General features: G+C 46.0%; 4 non-coding genes across 4 annotated transcripts; all 4 read left to right on the forward strand.

Moving 5' to 3' along the window:
* Positions 1 to 2,487: 2,487 nt before the first annotated feature.
* TRNAL-CAG (transfer RNA leucine (anticodon CAG)) lies at positions 2,488 to 2,570 on the forward strand. Its single transcript has one exon. It is a non-coding gene; the product is annotated as a tRNA-Leu (tRNA).
* Positions 2,571 to 3,702: 1,132 nt separating this feature from the next.
* On the forward strand, positions 3,703 to 3,785 carry TRNAL-CAG (transfer RNA leucine (anticodon CAG)). Its single transcript has one exon. It is a non-coding gene; the product is annotated as a tRNA-Leu (tRNA).
* Positions 3,786 to 6,133: 2,348 nt separating this feature from the next.
* TRNAL-CAG (transfer RNA leucine (anticodon CAG)) lies at positions 6,134 to 6,216 on the forward strand. Its single transcript has one exon. It is a non-coding gene; the product is annotated as a tRNA-Leu (tRNA).
* Positions 6,217 to 9,775: 3,559 nt separating this feature from the next.
* Positions 9,776 to 9,858, forward strand: TRNAL-CAG (transfer RNA leucine (anticodon CAG)). The gene has a single exon. It is a non-coding gene; the product is annotated as a tRNA-Leu (tRNA).
* Positions 9,859 to 19,552: the final 9,694 nt, after the last annotated feature.

A 19,552-nucleotide genomic window follows, 5' to 3' on the forward strand; every position in this document is an offset into this window, starting at 1 on the left:
TTCAGATCCCACTGTTTCCCTGAGCAGGAAGGTCTGGAATTGAAAATACAGAGGACATTAAACAACATTCACTCAGTACATGGCACTCATTTTGGTTTATACGCTCGAAATTGAGCCATGAGCGAGGTGTGAAGAGTGTCAGGATGGCCGAGTGGTCTAAGGTGCTGCGTTCAGGTTGCAGTCTCCCTTGGAGGCGTGGGTTAAAATCCCACTTCTGACAAGTGTATTTTGCGAGGTGTATACATTTTTGGACTTTTTTTTCCCAAGCACCGTATCAAAAACAATGTCAACAGTTTCTGTAAATTATCGATAAGATCTATTTTCCGTTGCTTGCACTAATTGCCTGAAGTTGGCTAAATCGCAGTAAATCGGTAAAGCAGGAAATCACAGCATCTTCAACAAATCGTGATAGAGGGGCCGAGATAAAGGTTTCGACCCTACATATCAAAAGCGCAGCTGTCAATAGTTCAGCAGGTTCACAGTGCAGAAGGTTCAGTGGCACCAGGGTCCCCTGCGTCACAATCACAGCTGGTTTTTAACTTCTGTATTCAGGGGATGGGAGGGGTGGGGGTGTTGCGTCGTGCACACACAGTGCCTGTTTTGCAGAGAAGTTTTAATAAATACACAAAGAATAATATGGAGTCTTTGGCCACGAGGAACACCTTCCCCTACCTTTTATTCTCTCCGATTCCACATCACCGCACCTAACATCCAACTCCAAAACTCGGGGGAGACTAACACTCCCTACCTCCCTTGGTGTGCATCATGGGCGTGCCCATGACGAACACAACATTTCTCCTTAACCAATACAAAACAAACATAGCTGCTCAAAAAAAAGATACTATACTAATCCAGTATACAAGAATAGTACACAACAATAAATACCACAGTCAGTCAATCCACCCCAATCCTTGCAGCCGCGTTGAGCATGGTGGTCGAGGACTCAAACTGTACCGTTCAAGTCCTTGTCTCAGAGGCACTGAGTTGATTGGTATGGAGCCAGGCACCTCCTGATCTGAATCTTGAACTGGCTCCAAAATTCTGCAAGTGCACACCCCATGTAGTAGATGATTGAGAATTAGTAGCAGTCACCACAGGGTCCACTGTCAGGATGATCCATCCTCTCTCCTTCATCAGCTTCAGATCCCACTGTTTCCCTGAGCAGGAAGGTCTGGAATTGAAAATACAGAGGACATTAAATAACATTCACTCAGTTCATGGCACTCATTTTGGTTTATAAGCTGGAAATTGAGCCATCAGTCTGGTGTCAAGAGTGTCAGGATGGCCGGGTGGTCTAAGGTGCTGCATTCAGGTCGCAGTCTCCCTTGGAGACGTGGGTTCAACCCCACTTCTGACAAGTGTCTTTTGCGAGGTGGATACATTTTTGGACTTTTTTTTCCAAACACCCTTATCAAAAACAATGTCAACAGTTTCTGTAAATTATCGATAAGATCTATTGTCCGTTGCTTGCACTAATTGCCTGAAGTTGGCTAAATCGCAGTAAATCGGTAAAGCAGGAAATCACAGCATCTTTAACAAATCGTGATAGAGGGGCAGAGATAAAGGTTTCGACCCTACATATCAAAAGCACAGCTGTCAATAGTTCAGCAGGTTCACAGTGCAGAAGGTTCAGTGGCACCAGGGTCCCCTGCGTCCCAATCACAGCTGGTTGTTAACTTCTGTATTCAGGGCATGGGAGGGGTGTGTTGCATCGTGCACACACAGTGCCTGTTTCACAGATAAGTTTTAATAAATACTCAGAGAATAATATAGAGTCATTGGCCACGAGGAACACCTTCTCTGACCTTTTATTCTCTCCGGTTCCACGTCACCGCGCCTACCATCCAACTCCAAAACTTGGGGGAGACTAACACTCCCTACCTCCCTTGGTGTGCATCATAGGCGTGCCCATGACGAACACAACATTTCTCCTTAACCAATACAAAACAAACATAGCTGCTCAAAAAAAAGATACTATACTAAACCAGTATACAAGAATAGTACACAACAAGAAATGCCACATTCAGTCAATCCACCCCGAATCCTTGCAGCCGCGTTGAGCATGGCGGTCGAGGACTCAAACTGTACCGTTCAAGTCCTTGTCTCAGAGGCACTGAGTTGATTGGTATGGAGCCAGGCACCTCCTGATCTGAATCTTGAACTGGCTCCAAATTCTGCATGTCCACACCCCCTGTAGTAGATGATTGAGAATTAGTAGCAGTCACCACCGGCCATGTGCACTGGCTCAAAATTCAGCATGTCCACACCCCATGTAGTAGATGATTGAGAATTAGTAGCAGTCACCACCGGATCCACTGTCAGGATGATCCATCCTCTCTCCTTCATCAGCTTCAGATCCCACTGTTTCCCTGAGCAGTAAGATCTGGAATTGAAAATACAGAGGACATTAAACAACATTCACTCAGTACATGGCACTCATTTTGGTCTATAAGCTGGAAATTGAGCCATCAGTGCAGTGTCAAGAGTGTCAGGATGGCCGAGTGGTCTAAGGTGCTGCGTTCAGGTCGCAGTCTCCTTTGGAGGCGTGGGTTCGAATCCCACTTCTGACAAGTGTATTTTGCGAGGTGGATACATTTTTGGACTTTTTTTTTTCCAAGCACCCGTATCAAAAACAATGTCAACAGTTTCTGTAAATTATCAATAAGATCTATTGTCCGTTGCTTGCACTAATTTCCTGAAGTTGGCTAAATCGCAGTAAATCGGTAAAGCGGGAATTCACAGCATCTTCAACAAATCGTGATAGAGGGGCAGAGATAAAGGTTTCGACCCTACATATCAAGAGCGCAGCTGTCAATAGTTCAGCAGGTTCACAGTGCAGAAGGTTCAGTGGCACCAGGGTCCCCTGCGTCCCAATCACAGCTAGTTTTTAACTTCTGTATTCAGGGCATGGGAGGGGTGTGTTGCGTCGTGCACACACAGTGCCTGTTTTGCAGATAAGTTTTAATAAATACACAAAGAATAATATGGAGTCTTTGGCCACGAGGAACACCTTCCCCTACCTTTTATTCTCTCCGGTTCCACGTCACCGCGCCTACCATCCAACTCCAAAACTCGGGGGAGACTAACACTCCCTACCTCCCTTGGTGTGCATCATAGGCGTGCCCATGACGAACACAACATTTCTCCTTAACCAATACAAAACAAACATAGCTGCTCAAAAAAAAGATACTATATTAATCCAGTAAACAAGAATAGTACATAACAAGAAATGCCACATTCAGTCAATCCACCCCGAATCCTTGCAGCCGCGTTGAGCATGGCGGTGAAGGACTCAAACTGTACCGTTCAAGTCCTTGTCTCAGAGGCACTGAGTTGATTGGTATGGAGCCAGGCACCTCCTGATCTGAATCTTGAACTGGCTCCAAATTCTGCATGTCCACACCCCTTGTAGTAGATGATTGAGAATTAGTAGCAGTCACCACCGGCCATGTGCACTGGCTCAAACTTCTGCATGTCCACACCCCATGTAGTCGATGATTGAGAATTAGTAGCAGTCACCACCGGATTCACTGTCAGGATGATCCATCCTCTCTCCTTCATTAGCTTCAGATCCCACTGTTTCCCTGAGCAGGAAGGTCTGGAATTGAAAATACAGAGGACATTAAACAACATTCACTCAGTACATGGCACTCATTTTGGTTTATGCACTCGAAATTGAGCCATGAGAGAGGTGTGAAGAGTGTCAGGATGGCCGAGTGGTCTAAGGTGCTGTGTTCAGATCACAGTCTCCCTTGGAGGCGTGGGTTCAAATCCCACTTCTGACAAGTGTATTTTGCGCGGTGGATACATTTTTGGACTTTTTTTTCCCAAGCACCGTATCAAAAACAATGTCAACAGTTTCTGTAAATTATCGATAAGACCTATTTTCCGTTGCTTGCACTAATTGCCTGAAGTTGGCTAAATCGCAGTAAATCGGTAAAGCAGGAAATCACAGCATCTTCAACAAATCGTGATAGAGGGGCCGAGATAAAGGTTTCGACCCTACATATCAAAAGCGCAGCTGTCAATAGTTCAGCAGGTTCACAGTGCAGAAGATTCAGTGGCACCAGGGTCCCCTGCGTCACAATCACAGCTGGTTTTTAACTTCTGTATTCAGGGGATGGGAGGGGTGGGGGTGTTGCGTCGTGCACACACAGTGCCTGTTTTGTAGAGAAGTTTTAATAAATACACAAGGAATAATATGGAGTCTTTGGCCACGAGGAACACCTTCCCCTACCTTTTATTCTCTCCGATTCCACATCACCGCACCTACTATCCAACTCCAAAACTTGGGGGAGACTAACACTCCCTACCTCCCTTGTTGTGCATCATGGGCGTTCCCATGACAAACACAACATTTCTCCTTAACCAATACAAAACAAACATAGCTGCTCAAAAAAAAGATACTATACTAATCCAGTATACAAGAATAGTACACAACAATAAATACCACATTCAGTCAATCCAACCCGAATCCTTGCAGCCGCGTTGAGCATGGCGGTCGAGGACTCAAACTGTACCGTTCAAGTCCTTGTCTCAGAGGCACTGAGTTGATTGGTATGGAGCCAGGCCCCTTCTGATCTGAATCTTGAACTGGCTCCAAATTCTGCATGTCCACACCCCCTGTACTAGATGATTGAGAATTAGTAGCAGTCACCACCGGCCATATGCACTGGCTCAAAATTCTGCAAGTCCACACCCCATGTAGTAGATGATTGAGAATTAGTAGCAGTCACCACTGAGTCCACTGTCAGGATGATCCATCCTCTCTCCTTCATCAGCTTCAGATCCCACTGTTTCCCTGAGCAGGAAGGTCTGGAATTGAAAGTACAGAGGACATTAAACAACATTCACTCAGTACATGGCACTCATTTTGGTTTATACGCTCGAAATTGAGCCATGAGGGAGGTGTGAAGAGTGTCAGGATGGCCGAGTGGTCTAAGGCGCTGCGTTCAGGTCATAGTCTCCCTTGGAGACGTGGGTTCAAACCCCTCTTCTGACATGTGTCTTTTGCGAGGTGGATACATTTTTTGACTTTTTTTTTCCAAGCACCCTTATCAAAAACAATGTCAACAGTTTCTGTAAATTATCGATAAGATCTATTGTCCGTTGCTTGCACTAATTGCCTGAAGTTGGCAAAATCGCAGTAAATCGGTAAAGCAGGAAATCACAGCATCTTCAACAAATCGTGATAGAGGGGCCGAGATAAAGGTTTCGACCCTACATATCAAAAGCGCAGCTGTCAATAGTTCAGCAGGTTCACAGTGCAGAAGGTTCAGTGGCACCAGGGTCCCCTGCGTCCCAATCACAGCTGGTTTTTATCTTCTGTATTCAGGGCATGGGAGGGGTGTGTTGCATCGTGCACACACAGTGCCTGTTTCGCAAATAAGTTTTAATAAATACACAGAGAATAATATAGAGTCATTGGCAAGGAGGAACACCTTCCCTGACCTTTTATTCTCTCTGGTTCCACGTCACCGCGCCTACCATCCAACTCCAAAACTCGGGGGAGACTAACACTCCCTACCTCCCTTGGTGTGCATCATAGGCGTGCCCATGACGAACACAAAATTTCTCCTTAACCAATACAAAACAAACATAGCTGCTCAAAACAAATATACTATACTAAACCAGTATACAAGAATAGTACACAACAAGAAATGCCACATTCAGTCAATCCACCCAGAATCCTTGCAGCCGCGTTGAGCATGGCGGTCGAGGACTCAAACTGTACCGTTCAAGTCCTTGTCTCAGAGGCACTGAGTTGATTGGTATGGAGCCAGGCACCTGCTGATCTGAATCTTGAACTGGCTCCAAATTCTGCATGTCCACACCCCCTGTAGTAGATGATTGAGAATTAGTAGCAGTCACCACCGGCCATGTGCACTGGCTCAAAATTCAGCATGTCCACACCCCATGTAGTAGATGATTGAGAATTAGTAGCAGTCACCACCGGATCCACTGTCAGGATGATCCATCCTCTCTCCTTCATCAGCTTCAGATCCCACTGTTTCCCTGAGCAGGAAGGTCTGGAATTGAAAGTACAGAGGACATTAAACAACATTCACTCAGTACATGGCACTCATTTTGGTTTATAAACTGGAAATTGAGCCATCAATGCAGCGTCATGAGTGTCAGGATGGCCGAGTGGTCTAAGGTGCTGCGTTCAGGTCGCAGTCTTCTTTGGAGGCGTGGGTTCGAATCCCACTTCTGACAAGTGTCTTTTGCGAGGTGGATACATTTTTTGTCTTTTTTTTTCCAAGCACCCGTATCAAAAACAATGTCAACAGTTTCTGTAAATTATCGATAAGATCTATTGTCCGTTGCTTGCACTAATTTCCTGAAGTTGGCTAAATCGCAGTAAATCGGTAAAGCGGGAAATCACAGCATCTTCAACAAATCGTGATAGAGGGGCAGAGATAAAGGTTTTGACCCTACATAACAAGAGCGCAGCTGTCAATAGTTCAGCAGGTTCACAGTGGAGAAGGTTCAGTGGCACCAGGGTCCCCTGCGTCCCAATCACAGCTGGTTTTTAACTTCTGTATTCAGGGCATGGGAGGGGTGTGTTGCATCGTGCACACATGGTGCCTGTTTCGCAGATAAGTTTTAATAAATACACAGAGAATAATATAGAGTCATTGGCCACGAGGAACACCTTCCCTGGCCTTTTATTCTCTCCGGTTCCACATCACCGCACCTACCATCCAACTCCAAAACTCGGGGGAGACTAACACTCCCTACCTCCCTTGGTGTGCATCATGGGCGTGCCCATGACGAACACAACATTTCTCCTTAACCAATAAAAACAAACATAGCTGCTCAAAAAAAAGATACTATACTAATCCAGTGTACAAGAATAGTACACAACAAGAAATGCCACATTCAGTCAATCCACCCCGAATCCTTGCAGCCGCATTGAGCATGGCGGTCGAGGACTCAAACTGTACCGTTCAAGTCCTTGTCTCAGAGGCACTGAGTTGATTGGTATGGAGCCAGGCACCTCCTGATCTGAATCTTGAACTGGCTCCAAATTCTGCATGTCCACACCCCTTGTAGTAGATGATTGAGAATTAGTAGCAGTCACCACCGGCCATGTGCACTGGCTCAAACTTCTGCATGTCCACACCCCATGTAGTCGATGATTGAGAATTAGTAGCAGTCACCACCGGATTCACTGTCAGGATGATCCATCCTCTCTCCTTCATCAGCTTCAGATCCCACTGTTTCCCTGAGCAGGAAGGTCTGGAATTGAAATACAGAGGACATTAAACAACATTCACTCAGTACATGGCACTCATTTTGGTTTATACGCTCGAAATTGAGCCATGAGGGAGGTGTGAAGAGTGTGAGGATGGCTGAGTGGTCTAAGGCGCTGCGTTCAGGTCGAAGCCTCCCTTGGAGGTGTGGGTTCAAATCGCACTTCTGACAAGTGTATTTTGCGAGGTAGATACATTTTTGAACTTTTTTTTCCCAAGCACTGTATAAAAAACATTGTCAACAGTTTCTGTAAATTATCGATAAGATCTATTTTCCGTTGCTTGCACTAATTGCCTGAAGTTGGCTAAATCGCAGTAAATCGGTAAAGCAGGAAATCACAGCATCTTCAACAAATCGTGATAGAGGGGCCGAGATAAAGGTTTCGACCCTACATATCAAAAGCGCAGCTGTCAATAGTTCAGCAGGTTCACAGTGCAGAAGGTTCAGTGGCACCAGGGTCCCCTGCGTCCCAATCACAGCTGGTTTTTAACTTCTGTATTCAGAGGATGGGAGGGGTGGGGGTGTTGCGTCGTGCACACACAGTGCCTGTTTTGCAGAGAAGTTTTAATAAATACACAAAGAATAATATGGAGTCTTTAGCCACGAGGAACACCTTCCCCTACCTTTTATTCTCTCCGATTCCACATCACCACACCTACCATCCAACTCTAAAACTCGGGGGAGACTAACACTCCCTACCTCCCTTGGTGTGCATCATGGGCGTGCCCATGACGAACACAACATTTCTCCTTAACCAATACAAAACAAACATAGCTGCTCAAAAAAAATATACTATACTAATCCAGTATACAAGAATAGTACACAACAAGAAATACCACATTCAGTCAATCCACCCCGAATCCTTGCAGCCGCGTTGAGCATGGCGGTCGAGGACTCAAACTGTACCGTTCAAGTCCTTGTCTCAGAGGCACTGAGTTGATTGGTATGGAGCCAGGAGCCTCCTGATCTGAATCTTGAACTGGCTCCAAATTCTGCATGTCCACACCCCCTGTAGTAGATGATTGAGAATTAGTAGCAGTGACCACCGGCCATATGCACTGGCTCAAAATTCTGCAATTCCACACTCCATGTAGTAGATGATTGAGAATTAGTAGCAGTCACCACAGGGTCCACTGTCAGGATGATCCATCCTCTCTCCTTCATCAGCTTCAGATCCCACTGTTTCCCTGAGCAGGAAGGTCTGGAATTGAAAATACAGAGGACATTAAATAACATTCACTCAGTACATGGCACTCATTTTTGTTATATGGTGGAAGTTGAGCCATCAGTCTGGTGTCAAGAGTGTCAGGATGGCCGGGTGGTCTAAGGTGCTGTATTCAGGTCATAGTCTCCCTTGGGGACGTGGGTTCAAACCCCTGTTCTGACATGTGTCTTTTGCGAGGTGGATACATTTTTGGACTTTTTTTTTCCAAGCACCCTTATCAAAAACAATGTCAACAGTTTCTGTAAATTATCGATAAGATCTATTGTCCGTTGCTTGCACTAATTTCCTGAAGTTGGCTAAATCGCAGTAAATCGGTAAAGCAGGAAATCACAGCATCTTCAACAAATCGTGATAGAGGGGCCGAGATAAAGGTTTCGACCCTACATATCAAAAGCACAGCTGTCAATAGTTCAGCAGGTTCACAGTGCAGAAGGTTCAGTGGCACCAGGGTCCCCTGCGTCCCTATCACAGCTGGTTTTTAACTTCTGTATTCAGGGCATGGGAGGGGTGTGTTGCATCGTGCACACACAGTGCCTGTTTCGCAAATAAGTTTTAATAAATACACAGAGAATAATATAGAGTCATTGGCCACGAGGAACACCTTCCCTGACCTTTTATTCTCTCCGGTTCCACGTCACCGCACCTACCATCCAACTCCAAAACTCGGGGGAGACTAACACTCCCTACCTCCCTTGGTGTGCATCATAGGCGTGCCCATGACGAACACAACATTTCTCCTTAACCAATACAAAACAAACATAGCTGCTCAAAAAAAAGATACTATACTAAACCAGTATACAAGAATAGTACACAACAAGAAATGCCACATTCAGTCAATCCACCCCGAATCCTTGCAGCCGCGTTGAGCATGGCGGTCGAGGACTCAAACTGTACCGTTCAAGTCCTTGTCTCAGAGGCACTGAGTTGATTGGTATGGAGCCAGGCACCTCCTGAACTGAATCTTGAACTGGCTCCAAATTCTGCATGTCCACACCCCCTGTAGTAGATGATTGAGAATTAGTAGCAGTCACCACCGGCCATGTGCACTGGCTCAAAATTCAGCATGTCCACACCCCATGTAGTAGATGATTGAGAATTAGTAGTAGTCACTACCGGATCCACTGTCAGGATGATCCATCCTCTCTCCTTCATCAGCTTCAGATCCCACTGTTTCCCTGAGCAGGAAGGTCTGGAATTGAAAATACAGAGGACATTAAACAACATTCACTCAGTACATGGCACTCATTTTGGTTTATAAGCTGGAAATTGAGCCATCATTGCAGTGTCACGAGTGTCAGGATGGCCGAGTGGTCTAAGGCGCTGCGTTCAGGTCGCAGTCTCCTTTGGAGGCGTAGGTTCAAATCCCACTTCTGACAAGTGTCTTTTGCGAGGTGGATACATTTTTTGTCTTTTTTTTTCCAAGCACCCGTATCAAAAACAATGTCAACAGTTTCTGTAAATTATTGATAAGATCTATTGTCCGTTGCTTGCACTAATTTCCTGAAGTTGGCTAAATCGCGGTAAATCGGTAAAGCGGGAATTCACAGCATCTTCAACAAATCGTGATAGAGGGGCAGAGATAAAGGTTTTGACCCTACATATCAAGAGCGCAGCTGTCAATAGTTCAGCAGGTTCACAGTGCAGAAGGTTCGGTGGCACCAGGGTCCCCTGCGTCCCAATCACAGCTGGTTTTTAACTTCTGTATTCAGGGCATGGGAGGGGTGTGTTGCATCGTGCACACACAGTGCCTGTTTCGCAGATAAGTTTTAATAAATACACAGAGAATAATATAGAGTCATTGGCCACGAGGAACACCTTCCCTGACCTTTTATTCTCTCCGGTTCCACGTCACCGCGCCTACCATCCAACTCCAAAACTCGGGGAGACTAACACTCCCTACCTCCCTTGGTGTGCATCATAGGCGTGCCCATGACGAACACAACATTTCTCCTTAACCAATACAAAACAAACATAGCTGCTCAAAAAAAAGATACTATACTAATCCAGTATACAAGAATAGTACACAACAAGAAATGCCACATTCAGTCAATCCACCCCGAATCCTTGCAGCCGCGTTGAGCATGGCGGTCGAGGACTCAAACTGTACCGTTCAAGTCCTTGTCTCAGAGGCACTGAGTTGATTGGTATGGAGCCAGGCACCTCCTGATCTGAATCTTGATCTGGCTCCAAATTCTGCATGTCCACACCCCTTATAGTAGATGATTGAGAATTAGTAGCAGTCACCACCGGCCATGTGCACTGGCTCAAACTTCTGCATGTCCACACCCCATGTAGTCGATGATTGAGAATTAGTAGCAGTCACCACCGGATTCACTGTCAGGATGATCCATCCTCTCTCCTTCATCAGCTTCAGATCCCACTGTTTCCCTGAGCAGGAAGGTCTGGAATTGAAATACAGAGGACATTAAACAACATTCACTCAGTACATGGCACTCATTTTGGTTTATACGCTCGAAATTGAGCCATGAGGGAGGTGTGAAGAGTGTCAGGATGGCCGAGTGGTCTAAGGCACTGCGTTCAGGTCGCAGCCTCCCTTGGAGGTGTGGGTTCAAATCCCACTTCAGACAAGTGTATTTTGCGAGGTGGATACATTTTTTGACTTTTTTTTCCCAAGCACTGTATCAAAAACATTGTCAACAGTTTCTGTAAATTATCGATAAGATCTATTTTCCGTTGCTTGCACTAATTGCCTGAAGTTGGCTAAATCGCAGTAAATCGGTAAAGCAGGAAATCACAGCATCTTCAACAAATCGTGATAGAGTGGCCGAGATAAAGGTTTCGACCCTACATATCAAAAGCGCAGCTGTCAATAGTTCAGCAGGTTCACAGTGCAGAAGGTTCAGTGGCACCAGGGTCCCCTGCGTCCCAATCACAGCTGGTTTTTATCTTCTGTATTCAGGGCATGGGAGGGGTGTGTTGCATCGTGCACACACAGTGCCTGTTTCGCAAATAAGTTTTAATAAATACACAGAGAATAATATAGAGTCATTGGCCAGGAGGAACACCTTCCCTGACCTTTTATTCTCTCCGGTTCCACGTCACCGCGCCTACCATCCAACTCCAAAACTCGGGGGAGACTAACACTCCCTACCTCCCTTGGTGTGCATCATAGGCGTGCCCATGACGAACACAACATTTCTCCTTAACCAATACAAAACAAACATAGCTGCTCAAAAAAAAGATACTATACTAAACCAGTATACAAGAATAGTACACAACAAGAAATGCCACATTCAGTCAATCCACCCCGAATCCTTGCAGCCGCGTTGAGCATGGCGGTCGAGGACTCAAACTGTACCGTTCAAGTCCTTGTCTCAGAGGCACTGAGTTGATTGGTCTGGAGCCAGGCACCTCCTGATCTGAATCTTGAACTGGCTCCAAATTCTGCATGTCCACACCCCCTGTAGTAGATGATTGAGAATTAGTAGCAGTCACCACCGGCCATGTGCACTGGCTCAAAATTCAGCATGTCCACACCCCATGTAGTAGATGATTGAGAATTAGTAGCAGTCACCACCGGATCCACTGTCAGGATGATCCATCCTCTCTCCTTCATCAGCTTCAGATCCCACTGTTTCCCTGAGCAGGAAGGTCTGGAATTGAAAATACAGAGGACATTAAACAACATTCACTCAGTACATGGCACTCATTTTGGTTTATAAGCTGGAAATTGAGCCATCATTGCAGTGTCACGAGTGTCAGGATGGCTGAGTGGTCTAAGGTGCTGCGTTCAGCTCACAGTCTCCTTTGGAGGAGTAGGTTCGAATCCCACTTCTGACAAGTGTCTTTTGCGAGGTGGATACATTTTTTGTCTTTTTTTTTCCAAGCACCCGTATCAAAAACAATGTCAACAGTTTCTGTAAATTATCGATAAGATCTATTGTCCGTTGCTTGCACTAATTTCCTGAAGTTGGCTAAATCGCAGTAAATCGGTAAAGCAGGAAATCACAGCATCTTCAACAAATCGTGATAGAGGGGCCGAGATAAAGGGTTCGACCCTACATATCAAAAGCACAGCTGTCAATAGTTCAGCAGGTTCACAGTGCAGAAGGTTCAGTGGCACCAGGGTCCCCTGCGTCCCAATCACAGCTGGTTTTTAACTTCTGTATTCAGGGCATGGGAGGGGTGTGTTGCATTGTGCACACACAGTGCCTGTTTCGCAAATAAGTTTTAATAAATACACAGAGAATAATATAGAGTCATTGGCCACGAGGAACACCTTCCCTGACCTTTTATTCTCTCCGGTTCCACGTCACCGCGCCTACCATCCAACTCCAAAACTCAGGGGAGACTAAAACTCCCTACCTCCCTTGGTGTGCATCATAGGCGTGCCCATGACGAACACAAAATTTCTCCTTAGCCAATACAAAACAAACATAGCTGCTCAAAAAAAAGATACTATACTAAACCAGTATACAAGGATAGTACACAACAAGAAATGCCACATTCAGTCAATCCACCCCGAATCCTTGCAGCCGCGTTGAGCATGGCGGTCGAGGACTCAAACTGTACCGTTTAAGTCCTTGTCTCAGAGGCACTGAGTTGATTGGTATGGAGCCAGGCACCTCCTGATCTGAATCTTGAACTGGCTCCAAATTCTGCATGTCCACACCCCCTGTAGTAGATGATTGAGAATTAGTAGCAGTCACCACCGGCCATGTGCACTGGCTCAAAATTCAGCATGTCCACACCCCATGTAGTAGATGATTGAGAATTAGTAGCAGTCACCACCGGATCCACTGTCACGATGATCCATCCTCTCTCCTTCATCAGCTTCAGATCCCACTGTTTCCCTGAGCAGGAAGGTCTGGAATTGAAAATACAGAGGACATTAACCCCTTCGCTGCCATGCCTTTTCCCCCTCCTGTGCCAAGCCTTTTTTTGGCTATTTGGAGCAGTTCGCGCTTAGGCCCTCATAACTTTTTGTTCACATAAGCTACCCACGCCAAATTTGCGTCCTTTTTTTCCAACATCATAGGGATTCTAGTGGTACCCAGACTTTGTGGGTTCCCCAGAAGGAGGCCAAGAAATTAGCCAAAAAACAGTGAAAATTTCGTTTTTTTAAAAAAAATGGGAAAAATGGGCTGCAGAAGAAGGCTTGTGGTTTTTCCCCTGAAAAGAGCATCAACAAAGGGTTTGCGGTGCTGAAATCACCAGCTTCCCAGCTTTCAGGAACAGGCAGACTTGAATCAGAAAACCCAATTTTTCAACACAATTTTGGCATTTTACTGGGACATACCCTATTTTTATGATTTTTTGTGCTTTCAGCCTCCTTCCAGTCAGTGACAGAAATGGGCATGAAACCAACGCTGGATCCCAGAAACCGCAACATTTTTGAAAAGTAGACAAAAATCTGAATTCAGCAAGGGGTCATTTGTGTAGATCCTACAAGGGTTTCCTACAGAAAATAACAACTGAAAAAGAAAAATATTGAAATTGAGGTGAAAAAAACATCAATTTTTCTCTAGGTTTTACTCTGTAACTTTTTCCAGCAATGTCAGATTTTCGAAAGCAATATACCGTTACGTCTGCTGGACTCTTCTGGTTGGGGGGATATATAGGGCTTATAGGTTCATCAAGAACTCTAGGTACCCAGAGTCAATAAATGACCTGCACCCTGCAGTGGGTTTTCAATCTATGCCGGGTATACAGCAATTCATTTGCTGAAATATAAAGAGTAAGAAATAGCTATCAAGAAAACCTTTGTATTTCCAAAATGGGCACAAGATAAGGTGTTGAGAAGCAGTGGTTATTTGCACTTCTCTGGATTCCGGGGTGCCCATACTAGCATGTGAATTACAGGGCATTTCTCAAATAGATGTCTTTTTTACACACTGTCTTACATTTGGAAGGAAAAAATGTAGAGAAAAACAAGGGGCAATAACACTTGTTTTGCTATTCTATGTTCCCCCAAGTCTCCCGATAAAAATGATACCTCACTTGTGTGGGTAGGCCTAGCGCCCGCGACAGGATATGCCCCAAAACACAACGTGGACACATCACAGAAAACAGAGGTGTTTTTTGCAAAGTGCCTACCTGTAGATTTTGGCCTGTAGCTCAGCCGCCACCTAGGGAAACCTACCAAACCTGTGCATTTCAGAAAACTAGAGACCTAGGGGAATCCAAGATGGGGTGACTTGTGTGGCTCGGACCAGGTTCTGTTACCCAGAATCCTTTGCAAACCTCAAAATGTGGCTAAAAAAACACATGTTCCTCACATTTCTGTGGCAGAAAGTTCTGGAATCTGAGAGGAGCCACGAATTTCCTTCCTCCCAGCGTTCCCCCACGTCTCCCGATAAAAATGATACCTCACTTGTGTGGGTAGGCCTAGTGCCCGCGACAGGAAATGCCCCAAAGCGCAACGTGGACACAGCCAAATTGGTGAAGGAAAACAGAGGTGTTTTTTGCAAAGTGCCTACCTGTAGATTTTGGCCTGTAGCTCAGCCGCCACCTAGGGAAACCTACCAAACCTGTGCATTTCTGAAAACTAGAGACCTAGGGGAATCCAAGATGGGGTGACTTGTGTGGCTGGGACCAGGTTCTGTTACCCAGAATCCTTTGCAAACCTCAAAGTTTTGCTAAAAAAACACATGTTTCTCTCATTTCTGTGGCAGAACGTTCTGGAATCTGAGAGGAGCCACGAATTTCCTTCCACCCAGCGTTCCCCCTCATCTCCCGATAAAAATGATACCTCACTTGTGTGGGTAGGCCTAGCGCCCGCGACAGGAAATGCCCCAAAGCGCAACGTGGACACAGCCAAATTGGTGAAGGAAAACAGAGGTGTTTTTTGCAAAGTGCCTACCTGTAGATTTTGGCCTGTAGCTCAGCCGCCACCTAGGGAAACCTACCAAACCTGTGCATTTCTGAAAAGTAGAGACCTAGGGGAATCCAAGATGGGGTGACTTGTGTGGCTCGGACCAGGTTCTGTTACCCAGAATCCTTTGCAAACCTCAAAATTTGGCTAAAAAAACACATGTTCCTCACATTTCTGTGGCAGAAAGTTCTGGAATCTGAGAGGAGCCACGAATTTCCTTCCACCCACCGTTCCCCCACATCTCCCGATAAAAATGATACCTCACTTGTGTGGGTAGGCCTAGCGCCCGTGACAGGAAACGCCCCAAAGCGCAACGTGGACACAGCCAAATTGGTGAAGGAAAACAGAGGTGTTTTTTGCAAAGTGCCTACCTGTAGATTTTGGCCTGTAGCTCAGCCGCCACCTAGGGAAACCTACCAAACCTGTGCATTTCTGAAAACTAGAGACCTAGGGGAATCCAAGATGGGGTGACTTGTGTGGCCCGGACCAGGTTCTGTTACCCAGAATCCTTTGCAAACCTCAAAATTTGGCTAAAAATACACATGTTCCTCACATTTCTGTGGCAGAAAGTTCTGGAATCTGAGAGGAGCCACGAAGTTCCTTCCACCCAGCGTTCCCCCACGTCTCCCGATAAAAATGATACCTCACTTGTGTGGGTAGGCCTAGCGCCCGCGACAGAAAATGCCCCAAAGCGCAACGTGGACACAGCCAAATTGGTGAAGGAAAACAGAGGTGTTTTTTGCAAAGTGCCTACCTGTAGATTTTGGCCTGTAGCTCAGCCGCCACCTAGGGAAACCTACCAAACCTGTGCATTTCTGAAAACTAGAGACCTAGGGGAATCCAAGATGGGGTGACTTGTGTGGCCCGGACCAGGTTCTGTTACCCAGAATCCTTTGCAAACCTCAAAATTTGGCTAAAAAAACACATGTTCCTCACATTTCTGTGGCAGAAAGTTCTGGAATCTGAGAGGAGCCACGAATTTCCTTCCACCCAGCGTTCCCCCACGTCTCCCGATAAAAATGATACCTCACTTGTGTGGGTAGGCCTAGCGCCCGCGACAGGAAATGCCCCAAAGCGCAACGTGGACACAGCCAAATTGGTGAAGGAAAACAGAGGTGTTTTTTGCAAAGTGCCTACCTGTAGATTTTGGCCTGTAGCTCAGCCGCCATCTAGGGAAACCTACCAAACCTGTGCATTTCTGAAAACTAGAGACCTAGGGGAATCCAAGATGGGGTGACTTGTGTGGCTCGGACCAGGTTCTGTTACCCAGAATCCTTTGCAAACCTCAAAATTTGGCTAAAAATACACATGTTCCTCACATTTCTGTGGCAGAAAGTTCTGGAATCTGAGAGGAGCCACGAATTTCCTTCCACCCAGCGTTCCCCCACGTCTCCCGATAAAAATGATACCTCACTTGTGTGGGTAGGCCTAGCGACCGCGACAGGAAATGCCCCAAAGCGCAACGTGGACACAGCCAAATTGGTGAAGGAAAACAGAGGTGTTTTTTGCAAAGTGCCTACCTGTAGATTTTGGCCTGTAGCTCAGCCGCCACCTAGGGAAACCTACCAAACCTGTGCATTTCTGAAAACTAGAGACCTAGGGGAATCCAAGATGGGGTGACTTGTGTGGCTCGGACCAGGTTCTGTTACCCAGAATCCTTTGCAAACCTCAAAATTTGGCTAAAAATACACATGTTCCTCACATTTCTGTGGCAGAAAGTTCTGGAATCTGAGAGGAGCCATGAATTTCCTTCCACCCAGCGTTCCCCCACGTCTCCCGATAAAAATGATACCTCACTTGTGTGGGTAGGCCTAGCGCCCGCGACAGGAAATGCCCCAAAGCGCAACGTGGACACAGCCAAATTGGTGAAGGAAAACAGAGGTGTTTTTTGCAAAGTGCCTACCTGTAGATTTTGGCCTGTAGCTCAGCCGCCGCCTAGGGAAACCTACCAAACCTGTGCATTTCTGAAAACTAGAGACCTAGGGGAATCCAAGATGGGGTGAGTTGTGTGGCCCGGACCAGGTTCTGTTACCCAGAATCCTTTGCAAACCTCAAAATTTGGCTAAAAAAACACATGTTCCTCAAATTTCTGTGGCAGAAAGTTCTGGAATCTGAGAGGAGCCATGAATTTCCTTCCACCCAGCGTTCCCCCACGTCTCCCGATAAAAATGATACCTCACTTGTGTGGGTAGGCCTAGCGCCCGCGACAGGAAATGCCCCAAAGCGCAACGTGGACACAGCCAAATTGGTGAAGGAAAACAGAGGTGTTTTTTGCAAAGTGCCTACCTGTAGATTTTGGCCTGTAGCTCAGCCGCCACCTAGGGAAACCTACCAAACGTGTGCATTTCTGAAAAGTAGAGACCTAGGGGAATCCAAGATGGGGTGACTTGTGTGGCTCGGACCAGGTTCTGTTACCCAGAATCCTTTGCAAACCTCAAAATTTGGCTAAAAAAACACATGTTCCTCACATTTCTGTGGCAGAAAGTTCTGGAATCTGAGAGGAGCCACGAATTTCCTTCCACCCAGCGTTCCCCCACGTCTCCTGATAAAAATGATACCTCACTTGTGTGGGTAGGCCTAGCGCCCGCGACAGGAAACGCCCCAAAGCGCAACGTGGACACATCACATTTTTTCATTGAAAACAGTGCCTACCTGTAGATTTTGGCCTCTAGCTCAGCCGGCACCTAGGGAAACTTACCAAACCTGTGCATTTCTGAAAACTAGAGACCTAGGGGAATCCAAGATGGGGTGACTTGTGTGGCTCGGACCAGGTTCTGTTACCCAGAATCCTTTGCAAACCTCAAATTCTGTCTAAAAAAAAACATTCTCCACACATTTCGGTGACAGAAAGTTCTGGAATCTGAGTGGAGCCACAAATTTCCTTCCACCCAGCGTTCCCCCAAGTCTCCTGATAAAAATGATACCTCACTTGTGTGGGTGGGCCAGGTGCCTGCAACAGAATAAGGCCCAAAACTTGTAGAGATAGAGGGGATAGCACAGCAAGTTTAAAAGGACATATTATTTTATACATCTTTAGACTGACTCTGCTTTGGGGACCCACATAAGTGAGATGTCATTTTACTTGGGAGGCTGAGGGGAACACTGGGGAGTAGGAATTTTGTGCTGAAGTGGTGATCCTACGAAGAAAAGTCAGGAAAATATGCTTTTTTTAAGCACATTGAGGTTTACAGAGGAGTCTGGGTAAGAAAATGTTGGGGGATCCACGCAAGCCACACCTCCCTGGACTCCTTGGGGTGTCTAGTTTTATAAAATGCCGGGGTTTGGTAGGTTTCCCTAGATGAAGGCCGCACACAGGACCAAAAACATAGGTGCCCTCTCCCCCCCAAACACAGGTAGTTTTGTAATATATCGTTTTGATGTGCCCACATACGTCCGTGATGTGCCAAACACTAAAATTTTGAAAAGAAACAGTTAGGTTATGTGAAAAAGACCCCTCACCCACCAACCAAGTTGGTGGCATGCTTCATCATCGGGGTCCCACCTGAGGCACCTAGCGTGTCACAGGTGTGCTGCGACGCCTGATTACAGCGGAGCAGGTTTTGTCATTTTTACCACACATACTGGTTGGATTTGGCACGAGGGTGAGTGATGGTTCAGTGGATCAAATTTTACTAACAAGAGCTTTCACAAAAATGAAATGCACTATTTGTAACTGAAAGGCAAAAAACTGAACCAATGACTCACAGCTCGTGAGCTGTAAAGCCGCGACAAGGCACCAACCGCTTTACAGTCCATTCACACAACTTTCATACATGACACACACAAGGCCATTCACACCGCCAGCCACGGGCCCAGCACATTACAACACTCACATCGACAGACAGCGCCACTCAAGGGCCCATCACTTACATACGCCCACATGCCTGATACAACAATCACACCAGCTGATGGGAGTGTGTGGACTGGTGTTTGGCTGGCAGTGTGTTGCAGTAGCCAACAGCAAGTCAATATGTACACTCTCAGCCAAGCCCCACTCCACCCACAATTGCATCATTTTTTTTTTTTTTTTTTTAACAGAGGAACCCCTAACTAAGTAGAAAGAATTACAAAACTACAAACACAAAAGCTCTAACTAAGAACATGACAGAAATGCTAACCATGAAACTAAACACATGAAAATACAAAACAGACATGAGTTTACACTCATGGTTGTTCCCAGAAATTCTTCTGGGTGTGGTAATTCTTAAAACAAGCACCGACACACAGCCCAGGCT

Source organism: Pleurodeles waltl, unplaced genomic scaffold (assembly GCF_031143425.1).
Source record: "Pleurodeles waltl isolate 20211129_DDA unplaced genomic scaffold, aPleWal1.hap1.20221129 scaffold_39, whole genome shotgun sequence".
In the NCBI taxonomy this organism is placed as follows: domain Eukaryota; kingdom Metazoa; phylum Chordata; class Amphibia; order Caudata; family Salamandridae; genus Pleurodeles; species Pleurodeles waltl.